Source organism: Falco punctatus (genome assembly GCF_963210335.1).
Source record: "Falco punctatus genome assembly, chromosome: 8".
Classification (NCBI taxonomy): domain Eukaryota; kingdom Metazoa; phylum Chordata; class Aves; order Falconiformes; family Falconidae; genus Falco; species Falco punctatus.
The window spans coordinates 53575202-53595711 of NC_137588.1; the positions used below are offsets into that span (position 1 = coordinate 53575202).

At 42.2% G+C, this 20510-nt stretch overlaps 1 protein-coding gene across 1 annotated transcript in view; it reads left to right on the forward strand.

The window, feature by feature from the left end:
- UBTD2 (ubiquitin domain containing 2) overlaps positions 1–20510 on the forward strand; it is a 71902-nt gene that overhangs the window by 17017 nt on the left and 34375 nt on the right. The gene's annotated exons all lie outside the window — the stretch shown is intronic.

The window sequence follows — 20510 nt, forward strand, 5'->3', positions numbered from 1 at the left end:
GCGTGGCTTATGTGGAAGTGCTGCTGCGGCATAAGCAGCCTTTAATCCCTCTGTTTTTCTCTACCTAAATGTCAGAATGATTGCTTTCTTAACGTTCTCAGGTTTGTGGGCCCCTGATGTTCTCCAGCTGAGCTGTATATGCTTTATAATCATTTAAAGTCAGCCTACCAACGGGACGCTTGACTTATAAGTAGTCCTCACGCATGCAGGGTCCACAGATTTCAGGTTGAAAATTGCTGACCCAGCTCTGCGTTTTCCCCTGTGCCTAAGGAATATTATTTATCAGTCTGTCTGTATTTTGGATGCCCCAGCTGATGGGTGTTCTGTTGTATCAATGACCTTGCTGTCATCCCATACTGTAAAAAAATGCAGTGCTCTACAACTATATCTGAAGCAGCCACCTGCTGATTAATGTCAGATACGTAGTTCATAAAAATACCAGAAAGTCCAGCTGCTAAGAACTGTGTAGGATTTAATGACATCATTGTCATTAAAAGGATTTTTGTAGCTTTGTCTATTAGTCTTCCTAACTCTTCTCCTTTTCTCTGTTAACACACTTCTTCCTCCTTTTTTTTTTTTTTTTTTTATCTAAAACGCATCTGTACTAAGCAGAACCAGTAAAAAATGTTAGAGTGTCAGTGCAGAAAGGACCAGAGCATACTAGAAGTCAGAGAAAAATGGCAGGAAGCATTGCTTACCCAAAAAGGCTTGACCAAAAAAATACCATTAGAAGCTACGCTCACATTTGTTCTGAGACTTGCTGCAGTAGCTAGGTGTTACAAGGTGAGATCATGTCACAGAAATAGCCTGTTTCATTTCCTCGCTCTTGTCTTCCCTGTAACATCGAATGAATGAGATAGGAGAAAAAAGAATTATCAGAATTTGGCTGATATTGTAAAATAGTCTTATCACATGCCCAGTAGCAGCGCGTGAGGTGGACAGTCTCCATCCAAGTTGTCCACAGAGCGCTGTCCCAGATGGCCTTACTGGGAGCGTGTTCCTGCTTGGTGTTTACGTGGCACGACACACTGCTGCTTTGGGGTTAAATAACCTATTGTGCTTGGTGCCTTAGAACAGCAGCTGGGTTTTTCAAGATGTAAGAGATGCGAAATGCATGTCAGCTGGCTGGCTCGTGTTGATTCATGCTCTAAGGATAATGTTCCTTAAGGTTGTCTTGCTGAAGTAAGAAGTGATGAAATTTCAGTTGAATTATGGGCTTCTCAGGGCTGTCTTAAACAATCAGCTACAGTGTGCAGTAGCCCGTTTTGTAACGTTATGTATGTGTTCCTGCCTCTCAACAAGAAAAAAAGGGGGTGTGGGTTAAGCTGAAAGAACCTCAGAATATCTTTTGTAAATCCGACTCCCAAGATGTCAAAGTCCAGCCTGCACTAATTCTTGGCTTTACAAATTCTGCAAACATGCCCATGCCAAGTATGAAATCAGACTTTCTCTCTCGAGGGAGCGTATGTCTTGAGGCATCGGCAAGCAAACCAGCTGAGGCGCAAGTGAACGCCATCATTTGGAGACGAGACCTGTGCAGAAAGGTGACTTACTCCTGTTTGCTATGTCAGGCTCATTTGCTGCAGCTCCTGGGCTGTGACCTAGTCTGGTGTATTTGCTGTCAGATTGCTGTCAGTGAGCAGGGCCAGGTCATTTATAAATCTCAGGAAGGTATTTTGGAACAGAAACAGTTCTAACCAGAGCTCTGCCAGCGAAGGACTCACTTTGGGGAGGCTTTGTCTTTTTCCCAGAATAGAAAAGTTTCTTGGAGAATCAGTGGTCAAGAGATTGATTAGAGACTAATGGCAGTGCTTGATGCTGCATAAGAGTGGGAGCTGGATCTCAAGTCTTAATTCATACCGGTCTCAATCTATTACGGTGCTGTGGGGAGCTGGCGGAATCTTGCTCAATTCTATCACTGGAGCTGAGGTGCAGATTTGCCTCATCCCTGTATCCTCCTCAGTCCTTTTGTCAATCACTGGCACTTCCCGTTACTTCTCCGCTGCTCAGCAAAGCTGACAGTGTGCCCTGACCACGTGCGCTTCCTTTGTCTTTACTATGAGTATTTTTCAAGGTCAGGATGTTTGCATGTAGCTGGAGAGCTGTTGCATATACTCAGGTGTGTCTCTGTGTGTTAAAACTGAGTTAAAAAATACCAGCTCTCTTAGTGTGTACCAGCTTATTGCACGTTTCTGTTCACATTGACTGAAGCAGGAGGAGTCTGTTCCTTAACCAGAATTAAGCAGATGCTGCTCTGCCCATCCTGCTGGAAATGAAATGGTCTTTGCAGATTGGTACCAGCTGTTTCATTATCACTGCTCTTTTTAGCAAGTTTTTATTTCAATAGAATACTGCTTGTCGTATTGACAAAAAAGTTCCTGTCTTGACACTTGGTGTGTTGTAGGCCAGCAGAGCTGTATTGTGGTGGGTGGGTGTTCTGGATGGTGAGATGGATTTATTGGTGACTTACTAAGGGAGATACAAGGAAGAATAAAAGATGATCATTAGGTGGTTTATAGACACAGGGGTTCCCCACCCCTTTACCCCTTTTGTTTAGCTGTCTCCCATCCAATATCCCAAGCTTTCAGGAGCCAAGCACCACGTTTCTGCTTGCTGTGCCTTGTCAAAGGTGGCTGGGTTTCTACAGGATGGTGAGGCAGGGGGAGAAATAGCTGTCCTCTCTGGCCACTTACAGGCTATGTGACTTCTTCAGTTGGGTGTTCAGAAGAGCATTGGGTTTGGTCTTTACTGCTGGAAAACTCTGGTTTTGTGCCTGTACATAAGGTTTAATAGCTTATCAGGTATGTTCAGTTTAGCAAAAACAGGAGAACTTGCGTTGCCAACTTGCCATCCCCATAGGCAAGACCTTTCCGGAGGGCTCTTAAATTTCCTTCCTTTCTTTGGAGGGGAGCAGTGGGAAGGAAAAAGAGAAACGTGAACTCATTCGGTTTCTCCTGGCAGACTTTTACCCTATTAGAAGTTGCTTATTACTTTGTCTCATTTGGTAAAATTCAGTGAAGACAATTATTTGCGTGGAATAACGAAAGGGCAGGAAATCCGATGTCTAGAAGTATGGGCATGACAAGTCATTACAGATAAAGCCTTTTGGCTGCAGCTGTCTGATTGCTGCTGCGTTCTCCTTGACATGATGTTCGCCTGCCTGGTGGAGTTCTTATCGCCCTTCTTTGTTATAAAAGACACTGATTCTGTTTGAAATTTGTCTTCTTCACTGCTGCCCCTATCACCCAGCAGTGATAATAGGGACAGGTGGAAATAGGGCTGCACATTTGACTGACATGCTAGAATAGGAGGCTATTAAAAATATAAATTCCTCCTGCAGTATTTGATGCAGTGCTAGAGCCTTGTTAACTTCTAGAAAGCCAAATATTGTGCTCAATCTCTGCTTTTGCTAACTGGACAACGGTTTCTTAAATATTTTCTTTAGAGTGCTGTGCAGTGCTGCATATCACATGTCTAATTTGAAGTTACAATAACTGCTTTCATGGTGCTTCTATGGAAGACTGACCAAGGGAATTTGCATATTAAGTAGTCAGATTTGTTGCTCACAATTGGACTAATACAGTAGGGCTATGCATGGCTTGCACGGGAGGGGGGTTAAACGAGCATCTCATGACTGAGCAGTTAATAGCATCTGGTGCCTACCCCTTGTATTGCAACATACAAAGAATCTCCCACTTCCAGATTGCATTTTGCAGTGTGTTTTAGCTGTTGGTGCAAGCTGTGATGGTGCATGCCTGCCCACAGCACTTTTCTGGTATTTCTTTCATTGCCATCTAAAGGAGGTAGCTTTAGAGCTCAGGTAGTGCCTGCTGTTTCGTAATGCAACCCTGAAATACAGTGCTGGATATGTTTTTGCAAAGGTAGTATTAAGTCAGAGCTGGAATTAGCTGTTAGGTCTTACTGTGCCTTTTGGTTTTTTTTTTTTTTTTTTAAATTGAATGATAAGAAAAGCTTAGCATGGCTCTGACAAGTTGCTGTATATCTCTCATGATTTCCACAAGAGTATGTGTGGGTTTTATCCGGGCTTTGTAATAAAAGTAGCCTTTAATGACTGTTTCTTGAGGGCTGGGCACCCACTGCCTCCTTGAGATTATTAGGATCTGTGGATCTTGTGCTGAGAATGCCTGATAATTCAGTCCCAAGTATTTTTCTGCTGGAATACCACTTTGATGGTATGACACTTTTCATTTGTAAACTAATAGACTTTGTTTTGTTTTTCAGGTGATAACAAGTAACTCTTAGAAAATGAAATAAGGTGTTACTTTTACTGTTAATAAGGGCTGACGAACACAGCTGTTCGGTTTCCTTTTTGGCGTTGTTCCTCCATGTAATTGTTTGTTTGGTTTCTAGATTAAGTGATTTGTTTTAATTTCCCTGTTTGGGATTTCAGTGTTGAAAGCAACAACATCCTCCTTCGCTGAATATTAAATATAATAAATTGAACATCCATTGTGTTTTGGAGAATTTTGATAAATGGAAAATATTATTAGTTGCCTGTTTGAATAAACTCTAGAAAACGGTGATCCACTCTTGATGCAGCAGGTAATATGATAGCTGTTATTTTTCATGTGAATGTTGAATATAATTTATGAGTCACAAATTATAATACAGTTGAAGCCAGAAATAAAGATTTGCCTTACAGTTAAGTCTTGTCGATTCCTGCAAGTTGTCTTGCAGGTATGAAAAAGATCAAGTTGGCCACAGCTGGTCTGGTTACCCAGCTCCTGAAAAAGAGGGGGAAAAGAAAAGAAAATAAATATGTGAAAAACTTCTGACCAGATGGCCATGTTTGAGAAAGGAATACAACTGCTCCTTTGCTGTTTTATAAGCAAAAAAGGACTGTGATCCTTAGAGCATTTGACATAAAAAGCACTTTTACCCTGTCTTGTAGACAAACACTGTATAAAAGTCAGTTACATTTTTTTAGGCAGTTGTTTTCAATTTACTACCTCTGGTTCACTCCCTTAAAATTCAGATTCCTTTGATTCAAATACTTCAGGGGTTTTTTTTCCTCTTGGTCCTTAATTTTTTATTTTTTTTTTTTTACTTGCTTATGCATACTACAGGGACGTATGCTGTACTGGCCAATAGGTGCTTTATGATCCTCCCAATTCTTTCTTACCAGACTCAAAATGACTTTTTGAGCACAGCTGGTGCAATATGTCCATCCTCTCCTGCAGAGAAGCCAGGTCCTAATGTGTCCACAGCAATGCAGCATGACTTTCCCGAATACTGCTCTGAAAGAAAATACGGAGCTGGCTTGATTTTCCTTCCCGTAGGGTGTTTCCTGCAAACTGTAGCTTTCCCTTCCCAGAGCTGGTGGCATCCCTGTCTTAGGAAGGGAAGAATATTTTTAGGGGGGAGTTCTGCTGCCCAGCAGCCAGGATGAAGCAGGGAAGTCTGCATGTGGCATCTCTTGGGTGCACAGTGCTTAACTGGCAGCTTAAAGGCAGGAGCCATTTGGTTCACCTTCATCTTTCCTATTTACAGGTACTTTAGGTGAAGTTTGTGGAGGTTTATGAGTTTTATTTTTCTTCCAGCTGGAAGGTTTGCAGGACTCTTCTTTCTTTTGCAAAGGTCACATTATGAAATTGAGCCTTTCTAAATCTTCCTAACTCCAGTTTTAAAAGCTGCTTCATTTAGACAGCTGTAGTCATCATAATTGTAGTAAAAATAGAGTAAGCAGGTGGATGAAGTAGTCCTCAGGGATGTCTTGCCAGTTTGGGATGCTGAATTTCAACATGCGGAAAGGTGCTGACCTTGGGTGGATGCCAGGGCGATGCAAGAGTTGCACGTGTACGGTGGGCTTTCAGAGGCATCTGCTCACTTTGTTTACTGAGAACCTACGGGCTCTGTTTGCTCACAGCGATGCTAAGCCTTTGTGTTTGTATTGTGACTTGGCAGGGCTGGTGAATCCGCAGGAGCATGGGACACATCAGATCCACTCGCTGGGGAAGTGCCTGTGCCATGGCTGCTGGTCCTGCTGGGGGGAGACTGGGGCCAGGCATCGCTTGGCATGGGAGCATGGCAAGGGTGATGAGGCTCAATTACCTGAAATGAGAAGTGAAAGGTGATGAAGTGGCCTGTTCTGTGAAGCAGGTGGAATACAAGGAAGAAAAAAACCCAAAACCAAATAAACCCGAAGTCAGTAACCTGGTTTCTGGCTGTTGACTGAAACACTTCACTTGCACTCTGAGGTTTTCAGTTACAGCTTAATTTGCTGCCTGTGTGTTGTCTGGCTCACATCTAAGACTTGAAAGAGAAACATTCCACTAATTTGGAAGCAAAAGTAGTGCAGGTTTTGGGTTGTGTGTGTTTTGTTTAGTTTTTTTAAAGGGGGGTGGGGGGGTGGGGAGCTTTTCCCTGATGTAGTGATTGTGTTTCTGGTGTGAAAATTGCAGAATGTAATTCAGCATTTCATACTGACTACCAGAAGCGTGCTGCATCCCAAAGCAGTGTGAGCGCTCATTGCACTGCTTGTACAGCCGATGGATGCTGTAGCGTAATACGTAACTCGAGATTTTACACTCTTGACCTGTGCGCAGTAAAAATGCGGGATGTCTAATGTGGTTTGTTTAAGGTTCAGCTGGAACCTGAATTTTGCATTTGCTGCCTTCTGCTGACCCTAGGCCGATCTCACAGCTATCAGCCAGGTAGTAGCTTTCTTTCCTGGCACGTTTGGATTAGTTTTGTGCATATGAGAGATGGACAAAAGATGGGGCAGTGCAAACTGCATAAAAGGGTTTTTGCTCTGTGCCCCACCTTTGTAATAAAATTAAAAACTATGCCTTAAATGCTGAGTGGGGCTAGTGTTTCTTAGGCTACCTTAAACATTTTAAATGGCGTAAGTAGCCTGTCATCCTGAGACTTCACCTTACTGAGGGAGGTGCAGGGGCATTGCAGGTTCTTCAGGTAATAAGTGCACAAGCAATGAATACACGCTCTCCGTTCGCAGAGGCTGTTCTACATTCAGTTGACCTATTAGGGCCTAATGTAAAGCATTTGAAAATTGTACTTCATAAAGTAGAAATACTGGTGGGGATGGGGATCCTTGCTGCTGTGCTTCTGTATTAGAACACTTTAACACCTCTTCCCCTTCATCCTTTTCTCAATGTCCTTCTCTCTTCCCATCTCCCCCGCCCCCCCCTCCACGAACGATTTAAAAGGAAAAAAATTCAAAGCACTGCTTGAAAGCCATTTGTGGGAGGAGATGGGCACAGTTCTGAAGAAATGGTTCTTCACTTCTGTAGAAACTCAGATGTGCTGAAGGATTTTTATATATGTATAAAATTTATATATATATAAAAAGACATCCTTGTGCTGAAGATTAGGTAGAAGGGAGGGGAGCTGGGGAGTTTCTGCGTGATCTGTCATGTGGTTTTCCCATGTTCTCAAACGTGAAAGAAAAGGCACTTCACAAATGGTAGTAAGGAGTGCTTCAATGGTTTTTAGCGAGAACAGGTGCTGCCCAGGGTGAAAAGATGAGGTTAAAATGTGAAAATGTATCATACAGTGCTGTAGATTGCATGTTATCTTTACCCATGTTTAATAGGGAAAGTTTACCCCTGTAACATGTATATAGATTCAATCTACCGTTACTGACACTTGCATAAATAAAATATTTTCCATAAAATGAAATTATAAACGTTTAATAGTTCATAACAACTCACAGTTTATAATAATTTATAATAAATGTAGCAACTATAAATAATTCTCTTTGTTCATACAATGTATTATGTAGGAAGGCATTTTTCAGCTTTTCCCAGTAGAGATGTGTGCTCTTTGAGAACACTCTCGGAGCCTGAGCTGGCATCAGGAGCAGAGTAGGGTAGTTTGGGGTTACAAACTCGTTACCTTTGGTATTTTTAAAACTCAGTCCTGGAGCTCAATTTCTGCTCTCACACTGTGATCAAGGGCACTCTGGATTCAGGCTCTTTCATGGCATTTGCTTTGTTGCTTTATTTTTCTGCCACAGAACTATCATCTCCTGTGATTCCTTGTCTGTATAGGTAAATACAGTATTTTTGTAAAAGAGTACCTACGAAATAGTGGATAGTACCTGCAGCTGGTGAATGCCATTTTCTCCTGCCAGTTTTTTTTTGGCAGCACACTGCTGCTTGAGTGCCTGAGCCTGCTGTAGAGCATCAGCAATCACAGGATAATGGCTGGCTGGTGAAAAGGTAAATGATGTAAGTAAAAATTGCTAATTCATGTGTTTCATATGTACTTCACAGGGTATTTCTTGGCAGTGGTATAGCAAAATGTTGCCTCTGTCATATATGCTCGACTTCTTAATGCCTTCAGAATGTTTTCAGATGCATTTGCTTTATCCCTGCTGCAAGTAAAAGCTATGTACCTTAAAATAATGTCTTTAATGCAGGATGCTTAGCTTTCAGTTGGGCTCTTACCTGTCAGAAACATCTGAACCTCTCTTGCAGGTATCATTGCATTGCATGCCTCCTTCGTAGGGGACAAGAAGGACCTGCAGGGTCATGCTGGAAGCGGAGAAGGGACACTCAGTGTGTCTGAACATGGAAGCATGTTTTAGATACCTTTTTGGTATAGGTACGAGTCCTATTTCAACTAATTGCAGGCTCTCGGTGCTCCAAGCTTGTTGACACGTGGACTGAAGCAAGGGTGAGAAGACATGGGTATAAGCAATTTGGAAGTGTTAATGGGAAGCAAAGTGTAGAATACGTGTTAAATAGTTTGGAAGCCATAAATGTTATCTGAAGGTTGGACTAACAATTTCACTAACTCTTGCTGAATGTATTCACACGGAGGCTATATTTGGTGGCAGCAGTAGTTAAACATACGTTCAGATGAAGCTTAGCACTCCAGTCCTTCACACCTCTAAGTAGCAGCATCCTTCGCTGTTCCTGGATTTGGTCTGGTTGCCTGTTTAGGACATGATGCGAATGCTCTGCTTGCTGAGGACGAGCAAATCTTTTCCTTTGCCTGTGCGTTGCGTACATCCAGTGCATGTAATGAGCAAACCTGCTGAACGGGTGGTAAATCACAGGTCCCAACTGAGGGTTAGCACTTTGAGGGGTGAAGAAGGGGAAAGCTGTCAAATATCTATTTAAACTGTATTTCTAAGGAGTTGGAACTCGCTTGTGAGTTGCATGTTGATGACTTGGCTCAGTAAAATACATAACAGACTGATTTTTCTGTAATTTTTTTTTTTTGCTGTGTGTCTACAGAAGTACATTAAAAGAACAGGGGTTGCTATAAATACAAGCAGTTATCGAACAAAAATATGTTCTGAAAAGTGCTTATCAATATTGGATATTATGCTAAGACAGGTTTAAATGCTCATTTGAGATAAGTTCTCTCACTCATTTGTGTGTTGGGTTTTTTTCGCATCTGTAGATCTCCGTTGTATCTTTATCCAAATCTAAAACTAGTTCTGGTGCCAAAACAGCTTGAATTGCAACAGAAAACCACATGAGTATTGAAATCGCATTGCTTGATTAAAGTCACATGCTTTAAGTCAGTCACGTATTGTATAGCCTCACATTGATGTTACTTAATGCAGTGTCCCATTGCTGCCTTAACGCAACTGAAACAAGCGCATTCATTGTATGTATCCAGGACACTCCAGCTGCTGCACTGGTATTACAGCACAAAAATAGCTCCGAAAATACTACAGGCTCGGGTTTTGGCTTTAACTGAAACTCCTTCAGAATGGAACAAGAGGGAATACATGATTTTAGTCTCTCCTCTGGGAGAAAAAAGGAGCAGCAGCATTGTCAGAACAAGCAAGCATGGATATTGTGGTTTGGTATTGCAAGGCAATACCAGACTGAGAGTCCTTTAGGTGTAAATAATCTTCTTGTTCCTGAACTCTGGCTCATGATAGAGACTTTCTAAACCAGTGTGCTTTCTAACAAAGTGAGGAAAAAGATAATCCATTGTACAGAAAAACTCTTTTCCTTCAAACCTCTGCAAACAGTTTAACTGTATTTGGGGTATTATTCCCCCCCTGCCCTTGTAAATGGCATGAACTGTTAGAAAACATACCAGGTTCTTCTCAACTGTGATAGAGCTGCCTGGGCCATCACTGCCTTGAAGAGATGATGTAAATAATGCTGCGTCCAGCTGCCAGTTTCCAAAACCTTTTCTTCCTTTTGTTACTTACGGAAAGAAATACTAGCAAAATATGCTTTTTAATGTTGAAGTCCAATGTTTTGTGACCTTGTGTATCTCTCACAGATTCTGTCCTGCTGGTCTCTTCTTAAAATCATGTTTCTTCAGGGGAGACGTACTTAAGCTGGAATCGTGCCAGTCCTGAGTACAAGTCGTAGTCTGGGTCTCGGTTGGGCTAGCTCATGAATATTGAATAAATTGAACCAAAGGAACAATATTGGCTGCAAAGAGTTTACTCTCTGATAACTGGCCCTTACAGGTTAGGTGGAAGCAACTTGTGCATTTTCTGAACTGTCCTTACCCATCTTTTTTGGTCAAGTGAGCTTGACCAGAAGGGAATTCTTGACTCCTAATCCTACCATCTTGCTGCTGAGTTTTTATTTTGCCTATTCAGCAGTAATTAATAATGCTCCAAGGTACCCATGTTTTGTAAGTTACATCTCACTTCTGCTTTGATTGGCTTCATCATCCTTTACCCACTGAAGTCCAGGAAGGTGTTAGTCAAGGTGAATGTCAAGACTTGGGTGTGCTTTGTCTCCCTGGGAAGTCTCATGCCCTTTCTAGCAGAGCGACTGGTCTGTTGTGCACCTAAGTCTCCTAAATACTATTCTTCTAGTAATTAGGTTTAAGTTGGGGAGGAGGAGAAGTCATGGCTTGTGATTAAATGACCACTTTAGCTTTTTAGGCAGCTTGAAAGGTGAAATACTCCACTGGTTTTTGAAGAGTTTGTGCCCAGCAGTGGGGAAAACACATTGACGCAATTTGAAAAAAGAGAAATTTGGGTTCCTTGTTTATCTTTAACATAGCAGGTGTCACTTGTGCTGCCAGTGGAGATCTCTGAAGTGTTTTTGACACAGGTCAGTTATGTGGAAGCTGCTTCCCAAACCAAGTAGGAGTAGAAATGTGGGGGTGCGTTAGCTGGTGAACCCCGAATGAAACACCCCGTTTGCACCCATCCCGTTGATGGGGTCTAGCTGACTGCTTCACCTGGGAGTGGTGATTACACATGCAGAGTGGTGGGGCTCTTTAACAGTCCCCATTGCCAGCCTTCATCTGTCCCAGGACACGATCAGTCATGATCAGTTCCCAGGGAGCAACTTTTTCTCGAGAATTTATCAGTAAACATATTTAAAGCTGTGCTCACCACTGCTTCCTCAAAATATATGGCACTGGAAAATAAACCAATATTTCTTTTGCATTCTATATAACTCTTCACTACGGTATTCACTTTTTTTCAGGCTTTATCCATGCCAAAAATGCAAAGGCTTTATCTTAGGAGTGCAAGTGAAATTTTTTTACTCCAGTTATGTTCTTATGATTATATTCAGGGAAAATGGTATGCCACAGGACTATGGAAGAAGTGATATTAGCATTTTATCTTACTGTGGTGGGAACTTATTACAAAAAGTTAATAATTTGCATTGAGCTCCACATTAGTGGGGAAAATATTATAGATACTTGGGGGTGGGGGAGGAAGTGTTTCGGTTCCTGCCGGTGTCCTGCTTTGTTAATATCTCTTGGCAGGCTACATCCAGGGAGGTGCTGAGAGCACTGCTATCTGATAATCAAGCCTGTAAAAAAACCAAAACAAACAAAAACATCTATTAGGTAGTGACAGTTCAGCTTAAAATAAGGTTGTGCAAAGTCCAAGATGGCTGTTCCAGCAAAGGTTTCTGTATTTCCTAGTTCAATGCTGTGTCAAACAGAATATTCTGTCTTAGAAATTCTACCAACTGATCTAATCTTGTCTTAAAAGTCTTTCCAGGTTTGCCTACTCAAGTATGCTGTCGCTATCTGATTGCTCTGCCTGCCAAATTTCCAAGCTGAATTCATCTTCCATTGATAAAGCGCACTTTAGCTGCTCAGTGCAGTCACCCTTCCTTCTTTCACATGTCTCATTTCATTATTATAAATTAATATGAGGATTTTTTCCAGCTGAAGGAACTCTTGCCATGCAATTCAGATTTAGATATCTGCACCATTTTTCTTTTTTTGAAACTTTCCAACTTTCACTTGTATATGTTGAACGTTAAATAAGGAACCCTTTTCCTCACAAAACAAGTATTTTTCCTAACCAGATCTTTGGTGCAGATTATTATGTGTTAAAAGACAATTTTGATGCTAAATAATGAGCCCCTATGAACGAGCTCTTTCCAGCTGCCGGGACCGGGGTGAACGCTGACTCAGATTTGAACATTTTCTGGTGTGTTTTTCTCATGTTCATCTTTAGCTTTTACACAGGTCAAAAAAAAGTTGGATTATATAGCTTTCCCCCACTGCCTTTCCTCTGTGACTAATATTACAGCCTGCTCTTTCAGTGGAAACACAGTTGAGGCTGATTAACTAAGTACTGGGCACTTTATTGCCAGCGTGTAAATGTTCCTAGGTATGTTCCATACTTTTCCAAGCAGTATGATTGCTGAACATACATTTTTCAGTAGCTTTCTTGGAGTAGCAATTTGGATTGAGCGCTTGGGACAGTTTGGATCAGCTCCTGCTGTTGCAGGTTTAGGAAGACAAACTGGAAGACACAAGCTCTTCCATGATAGCCAACAGGCAAATGCTGTGCTTTGGTGGGAAAGGGGCTGCGTAGGACTGCAAAGATGATCAGGGGACTGGAGCATCTCCCTTGTGGGGAAAGGCTGGGAGAGCTGGGCCTGTGTAGCCTGGAGAAGAGCAGGCTGAGAGGGGATCTTACCAAGGGCTACAAATATCTTCAGGGCGAGTGCCAGGAGGACGGGGCCAGGCTCTGTTCAGTGGTGCCCAGTGACAGGACCAGGGGCAATGGGCACAAACTGAAACACAAGAAGTTCCTTCTGAGTATGAGGAAGAACTTCTTTACCTTGAGGGTGACAGAGCACTGGCACAGGCTGCCCAGGGAGGCTGTGGGGTCGTCTTCTCCGGAGACATTCAAAACCCACCTGAATGAGACCCTGTGCAGCCTGCCCTAGGTGACCCTGCTTGAGCAGGGGTTGGGCTGGATGATCTCCAGAGGTCCCTTCCAACCCTGACCAGTCTGTGAAATGACAGGCCTGTCACAAAAATAGGGGTTGGTTCGGAATACTGGAGATCAAACTTGCCGGTTTAGTATGAAGAGAGCATGCAAAGAGGGTTATTCTTCCGACTTGATTTTTCCAACTGTCTCCAAGTAGTTGGTATTAGTCTTGGACATACCCCAGCAAAAGTTACTCTTCCCACAGCAGAGAAGTCTCTTGGTTTTTACTGCCTTTCTGATTACTAGCAACAGAGACTATTAAAAATAATAGTGCCTAAATATTGCTGTAATAGGGAGGGTCCTGAACCCTGGCCATAGTTTTATGAACCAAAGCTACAGCTTAAAAAGTAAGCAGGGAAGAAACTGCCGTTGGAAGAAATCGCTGCCTGGGGTCTGGCTGAGCAAGGAAACCTTCTGTATTTGTTTATTCTATTTGCTGGGGGATCTAAATGGGTTTCTTTCACGTTTACAATTTGATTGCTGCTGTGATGGAGTCCAAAATGCAGCCCCAGTTTTGCTGCATTCGGGGTTTGAGGTGCCCTTGATCAGAGCTGCCAAAGCAGCAGTTCATGGGCATGGTTTGCTCATCAGAGCAGAGTAATTAGTACAGTGAGCTGGGTGAATCTGGAATGTACTTGCATCCAGACATTTTTGTGAATTCTTCTAATTGCTATAGCCAGCTATTGGGGGTTTTGGGATGGGTGGGTTTTTTTCCTCTCAATGCTTTCAGAAGTCCCTCCACCTAAACAAAATAGTTGTACCTGCACTAAGAAACCACAGGACATCTTGGCTTTTGTTTTCAGATGGCTGAAATAAAAATGTCTTTTTGACTGATGCCTTCTCACTCATTACCAGTCAAAGTTCTCATCCTTAAATTTGAAGCTAGGCTTATTTTCCTTTCAGGCTGGAGAAGGGATGAGAAGGTGGTGTGTACAATACTGTAGAGTTCTGCCTTAACTGAGAACCAAAGACTTTTCCTACAGAAACTTAACTCTCACATCCAGATTCAATATACACTTATTTAATCTGTCATTACAGCACACATGTCTTAAATTATGTGGAAAAAGTAGGAAAAGTGCATCTGTCCTGAAAAATGACACTACTTTTGCTTATGAGTAGGTGATGACACTGGAGAAATAAGGTCCTTTGAGCATTATAGAAAGTACCTTTTTAGAAAAGTGAAATGTAGCCCATGGTCAAGACCTACTTCATCTATTACTGGATATGTAACAGCCAATACCAGTGCCAACGTAATCATTGCACTGCCAGTTTTTAGCTTGCTCTGAATTGCTGAGAATTAAATGTGTTTTCAATCAAATTGTGTTCTGTAGTGATCCCTCCATTTGAAACGAAGAGCAGTTACTTAAGGGCTGTGCTGTTGTGTCTGCTGGAAATGCTGCCCTTCGGTACAGAACAAGCATTGCTCAGTCCATTAATAAAGCTAAAGACTTACGTGCTCAGGGACTTTTGAAAGAGATCAAATGAATTTGCTAAAGGTGGAAAGGCTCTGGCTACTTTATCTTCATTTGAGCAATTTAAATGAAGAGGGCAGTTTCCTGCACTTATTCAAAGGTCCTTCCATCTCACGGAGAGTAGCAGGCTCCCGCAGAAGGAGGTTCACAGCAGCAGCTGACAGCTGGGCTCAGCACTGCTCGGAGGAGGATGCTGCCTCGATTGTGCAGGCACCTTGGGTTAAATGCTTAAAGCGGGATTGCATCAATAAACCGTGACCATAGGGCTGTAGTAGGTCTGTCTTTTTTTCCTGAGTACATCCACAGGGGGCTAAAACGGCCTTGAAAGGGAGTAGCTTTAAGGTTACTTTGGTCAAGTGCTCCCATTTAACAGTAGTTTTATTTTTGCCTGGATGTACAAGACATACAGATATATATATACAGGTTGCAACAAAGGCTTGTGTATTTTTCATTTTGGGTTATGAAGATGGATAATAGCTTTCTAATTACCTAAGCAATGCACTAGTGTACTGATGTATTATTATTTGTCTCTAACTCTGGCATAAATATGGTTTTCTTAACAAAAGGTGTACTTGAAAGGTAGGAGTTCCTTATGGCTAAGAGGTTGGTATGTATAAAATAGCTGGACATACATGTTTTTCAAAAGGCATCTTGGTCTTCTGAAGTTGCCTGGGCATTATTAGTAAATAGTACTTACAATATTGCAGATACACTTTGTGCTGTTTTAAAGGGATCCTGCTTGCAGATGACAGTTAGTAAAACTGAAGCATCACCTATTAAGAATTTTTTTTAAAGTCTTTCTAATATGTTGCCTGTCCTGTAAACTCTACCAGTATTAATCTGAACACTGGGAAGTAACTAAACTTGTACAATATGCCCAACTTGTCCTCTACTAAAAAAAACAACCAAACAAACAAAAAACCTACCGAAACCCCTGAATGCAGAATTCATGTTCACATCATCCTTGTATGCTACTGGTTCTTGCCATCTCATGTTGTGCACAGAGGAGGAAATTCTCTGCATTTACCATCAAAAGAAGGATGATTCAAAGGTAATTGTGCTAATTAATCATGTAATTATTATCATTAAACTATTGTTACTTATTAAATTGTGTAGCAAAACAGTATAGAAGGTAAGTCTTTAGTCTGATTACAGAGGAATAGTTAGGGAATTTTTTTATTTTAATTCTTGGGTATGATTTGTTTCCCTTCCTTTTAAGTATTGGAAAATAAATGGGAGCTTTGTTCCACCTTTGTGATGAGCCCTCTGATTATGCGTTACGCTCCTTCTCTCCCTAAAATCTTTTACCTTGGAGACTGCAGTCGAAAACAGTTTTTAACTGTGAGAACTCAACTCACGGTGTGTTTTATCCTTTCTTCCAAGATCTGCATAATTAAATGTCCATGGAAAGCAGAGGCAAGAGGATGGATGTCACTCTGACAGCGTAGAGTAGTAGTCCACAGAAGAGATGTGGCACCTTATGGCACATAAACCTTATGGCACGAGAGTGGGACTGCACGCACCGTGAGACACGGGGTGGGACACGTGGATAGGTGGTGGGGAAATTATCCAGCTTTGCTCTTACTCAGAAGAAGGTACTTTTCATCCTGTTTCTGTGCTCTTGGCTGATGGAGCTCTCCCTCTCTCTGAACTGCTCTCCTTTCAGGGTTTAGTTTTTGTTTTTCTCCTGTGTTTTGTAATCTTTAGCATCTTCAGCTGCAGAACAGAGCTGTTGGTCAATTGCTAAAACGTGCCTCTGGGTCCCCACAGCTCCTGTAAGTAACTGTTTTCATTTTATTGCTTAATGCAGTCACTGAAGCAGATTCCAGTGTTCGCTTTAGATTCTGTGGCCCTTTTATATATTGTTTTAAGGCAAATTCCTATCCTTCACGTGGGGTGAAAATCATATGTAGGGTTGGACCCACCAGTGTTTTTGGCAGGAGTTAAATTTGGAACGGTCTGCTTGAAAATTATCTTCAGTTGTTCTTTACTGTCTGTTCTAACCTCTGGTGGGGGTATGGGGAGCAGTAGACTTTTGCAGCGTCCCAAGACAGCTGCTGATCGCTGTGTATCACTCTTGTCTGAGAAGCACAAGTGTTGCACCTTTGAGCCATTGATGCTGCTTGGCCTTTACACCCATCTGTAGACCTTCCAGCTGCTGAATTTTCTCCAGTCTTGGGTACTGGAGTTTCTTGGAGAATGATTTTCCAGAAGAAAGAAGTCTAGTTTCAAAATTGCTTCTTTAAAAAAATCTAACTTGCATCATCGTTTTTCCTTAGCTGGTTTTTTCCCTGCTTGTTTTAGACGACATGCTGTTGAACTCAAGGCTGGAGTTTGCTTAGGCTGTGAGCATATGTACTTCCATGAATAAATTCTCAAACTTGTTAATTGGATTGTGGATCCAGAAAGTATTGACTACAGAAGAGAAGTAAATGAATGTTTTTGGTTTTCACTGGGGTGTTAAGCCACCAGTCTGTCAGACTTCTGCCCTGCAGAAGTTCAGTGTGCACAGTCAAATGTATGAACATGAAAATGGATCTAGTTCTGTTGGTAGCCCACTGTTTGGGAGTACCTGGAGGCTCACTGGTATGATCATTTGGCTTCTGTGGTCACACTGGTTTGTTAATGTTGTGACAAATTGCGTTTTACTGATGGGAAACAAGGGACAGCGGAGAGGAGGATGAGGCCTGCTAGTTAAAATATTATAACATGTAAAAAACTTCTCTGTGGATGAAGAGTCTTTTGTGCTAAGGGCAGCTGAAATTTAGAGGGGGTTTTGTTAGGGTGTGTGGGGGTTGTTATTGTTTTTAATCCACCTGCTGCAGAAATGGAATCTCGCCCTTGCAAGGCCTTGGGGTTTTTTTTAATCCTATGGCTGTAAACTTTCCAGGAAGGGCAAAGATGAGCTTGGTGGTAGATGGAAAAGCAGGTCCATGTTCTGGGTGAGTCTTGTGCTGTGTGACCTTAAAAGATAAACATCAAGTGGAGTGCTCGGTTTTCTGCTCCTAAATCACTGGTGTACTGGTGCTGTATGTGGCACAACTAACTTGACAGCTATTAAAGATGATATTACCACCTACCGTTAAGAGCTGGCTGAGAGATTACTTAGCAGAAAGAAGCCTGACATCTGAGGAGCATCAAGAATGCATTATCCCACCGTTACACATCTGTCTGCAGGTGCTCAGCACGGCTGCGTGCCCGCAGGTCTGCCTCGTTCAGCTTGCACTGGCAGACGTGCTTCTTGGAAATTACCAGGACATAGTCTCTGGGAAAATAAGCGGTAGGTTTTAGTTAGACATTAAGATAAAACATTTCTTAAATGGGAACCAAGCTGAAAGCATCTAGCATCTAAGAGTTAATACAGAAGTAATTTGTAAGGAGCATGAAATGGTACTTTTATCATGAACAACTGCCTTGTAAAATAGAGCTTAATAGAACAGCAAGTAACATTCTGAGAAATACAATTCCTTAGATTAAATCTTTAAATGTTTGCTTATGCATCTTTCACCTTAAACTGAGCAATTGCCTTTGAGTTTTCCAAATGGCACCTGTGGAACGGTAACTGTAAAATTAAATCATTAAGATAATGTATGTTTGGTATGTGTGTCAGGTAAGGTTCCTATTTTTGGCTTATACTGAAGCTCTTAATTAACTGATGAGCTTAAGTAGCTGAGATACAGTAATAGTGCATTTAGTTAATTGGCTAATGTGAAACTTTATCCCTGCCAATAACTGTGACACTGGAATAAATTCAAGACATGGTGTTAGATCCTGTAACTAAGCTAATTTAATCATTGGTCATTGTAAAAACAGTTACCAACTTGGAGGCTTTTTTTGTTCACTCTGTTCTGGAATTTGTGACTGTGGTGCGTGGCAGAAGTGACATCGTGAGCAATTCCATGTTCACCTAAGTATTCATTAGGAACATTAAGTCGGCCATCTGGCTTGCGCATTATACCGTATATTACACAGACAGTGTTAAATGTCAAGATTTTGGTGGAAGGGTTTAATGCAACGTAGCCCAATGCAAACGAACGCTGTGGTGAGATGGGATCTGAAAATTATGCTGACTTCTGCAGCTCCTCCTAAGCAATTTTACTTCAGGGGAACCCTATGGATTTCTAGGAACTCTGTTGGTTTTAACATTTTCCTAGGTAGGACTGATGACCTCAAAAGGCTTAAATTATGTTGGAACTAGTTCTCAATTTCTGTGGTGCTGGTGGAGCTTGTTTCTGTTGGGGCACTGAAGTGCCACAGCTCTTCCCTTGCTGTCCTTCCTGCTGACCCAGTGAATGGGCTGAGAGCTGCAGAAGTCTGGGTTTACTTGTAATAAAGTAAGTTCCCTGATGGCATCGCTCAGAAAGTCTTCAGAAGTCGCAGCATCATGTGTACACACACTGCACATGGGTCTGCTGAGGAGGGGTGTGCTGGCTGGCTTTCAGCATGGTTGCACCTAAGCAGGGTGGTGCTGGCTGCTTTGTTTAAAGAAAATTATCAGCTTAATATTATTTGTAATTCTAGCAGGATGGAAGATAAGGCTGCCTTTGATATTTTTTTGGGGTTGTTGTTTTGTTTTGTGTTTTTTTTAAATGAAAATTGTACTAGTGTTAGAAGTACTCATGGTGTTTTAAACACAGACCAGATGTACAGCAGATGTCCCTGTCTGTCACTTAACAAACTCAGAGAATTGTGATGACCTTGCACGGTCGGTCTGTGGCTACGTGACAGAGGCTGGCGCTGACGGCGCCGCTGCTCCCATGGCTTAGGCCAGCGTAAAGGCAAAGCTTTGGTTTGAAAGTTGCTCAGCCAGACCCTGATCTGTGCCTTGCTCATGGAACTTGTCTGTTAGTGTGCAGAGAACACTTGCAGCACTTCCAATTGCAAGGTTTTTGGCAGGAGGGATGTCAGCCTCTGGTAAGCGTCTTGAAATCTTGCCCTAGCAGTTCACATAGGGGCTTTTCAGGCAGTGGTCAGAGGGAGAAAGTTATCAAGCAGGGAGGGGGCTTCTGAGCCAGAACAATGTTCATTTGCAGCTGTGAACAGCAGACCTTTCCTGGTGTTAAATCCATGCTAGGAGTCAAGACTGGTCCATGCTGCTGGCGTGGAGCAGCAGGCGGGTGCCTGCATCACAGCAATGCGCTGGCATGGAGTCGACTGGTGAGAGGACCTTGCCACTTGATGGTTTTATCTGATGTCTAAAGTTTCCCTGTTAACTGGATCAAGGGCAAGATACAAAGGTTTTTAGTACTTTAAAAGTGAAGTTGCTGAGTTGCATTCTTCCTCGTGATGGGAGACAGAAAGCACTGGGTTGTTATTTTTTTTTTTTTTTTAGGTAAGCTCTGTGTGCCTTCCCACTGCATTCCCACAGCTGTTCTCAGCTCTGCTGTGCTGCGTGCTCTGCTTATTTTGTTGTGCATGCGAGAGGTTGTGCTGATGCCGAGCTCTTGGCTGCGATTGAGTTTTAACTTAAGCTATGGTTTGCAGAAGTCAGAAGCAGCATGCACTTTATGTAGCCTATCTCAAATAGAGTATTTTTCATGTTGCTGACAGCTTACTTAATGGTTCTTGTCATGGTTTCCAAAAAGATAGTTTAGTTGTGCGCTGTAGATGGTACAGATTAAAGGTCTTGGTGCTTGCACGCCGTGATTTGGAAATGGGTAAATCTTTATCCTGTTCTGCATTCAGCTGAAAACATGCACCTACCAGAGATAGGAGCAGTTTAAATTCTAGTGTAAACAGTGCTGACAGGTAATTGCATTGATAATGTCTGTCCCTCGAAGCTGTTCTGCTGTAGTGCTGCTCAAACTTCACTGCGAGGCTGAAGCTAATGCTGAGCAGCCAGTATAGCTGCTGCTGTTCTTCCTACCAGCTGC